The sequence below is a fragment of the Alligator sinensis genome, unplaced genomic scaffold (genome assembly GCF_000455745.1).
Source record: "Alligator sinensis unplaced genomic scaffold, ASM45574v1 scaffold1302_1, whole genome shotgun sequence".
Classification (NCBI taxonomy): Eukaryota; Metazoa; Chordata; order Crocodylia; family Alligatoridae; genus Alligator; species Alligator sinensis.
The window spans coordinates 31,515-32,546 of record NW_005842612.1 but is presented as its reverse complement, the minus strand read 5'-3'; positions in this window follow the sequence as shown (position 1 = coordinate 32,546).

Sequence of the window (1,032 nt, the reverse complement as noted above, 5' to 3'; positions counted from 1 at the left end):
CGCCCCGGCTTTGGCCCCCCCTTGCTCCAGTTCGGCGGCGGACGGACGGAGAGGTGTGGCAGCAGCCGGCCCCGCGGGGCAGAGAGGGGTAAGGGGCTGTATCGGGGGGAAGGGCTCGCCCCCACTGCCCTCCCAAAGGGAGGAGAGCGTCCAGGGGGGTCAGCAGCTGAATATAACAGAGATGCAGCTGCTTCTGGGGTGGGGAGGGTATCAGGGATGGGGGACGGGGCTGTGCTGTGGCTGGCTCTGGGGGGAGATGTGGCAGTGGCTGAGTGGCACAGCTGCAGCCACCTCTGGGGTGGGGGGTGTTGGCAGCTGAGTAAAACAGAGCCACGGCTGCTTCTGGGGTGCGGCATGGGAGAGCAGCTGAATATAACAGAGATGCAGCTGCTTCTGGGGTGGGGAGGGTATCAGGGATGGGGGACGGGGCTGTGCTGTGGCTGGCTCTGGGGGGAGATGTGGCAGTGGCTGAGTGGCACAGCTGCAGCCACCTCTGGGGTGGGGGGTGTTGGCAGCTGAGTAAAACAGAGCCACGGCTGCTTCTGGGGTGCGGCATGGGAGAACGGGTGCAGGGCTGCCGTGCTGCTGGCTCTGGGGTGGGACGTGCCAGCAGCCAAGCAGAACGCATGCAGCGACCTCTGGGGGTGGTGCTGCCCCGGCCCCGCCTCCTCGGGGCGTGGCTTGGAGGCCCCGCCCCCAGACACCTGTCCCACGTGGGTCTCACCTGCTGAATTTCCTGCTTCTGGGGTGCGGCATGGGAGAACGGGTGCAGGGCTGCCGTGCTGCTGGCTCTGGGGTGGGACGTGCCAGCAGCCAAGCAGAACGCATGCAGCGACCTCTGGGGGTGGTGCTGCCCCGGCCCCGCCTCCTCGGGGCGTGGCTTGGAGGCCCCGCCCCCAGACACCTGTCCCACGTGGGTCTCACCTGCTGAATTTCTCCTTCAAGGCCTCCAGCTCGGCCCAGGTCTGCTCCAGGCCCTGCTGCCCCCGGGCGCCCGCCGGAGCCTGGGCCGCTAGGCTGGGGGCAGAGAGC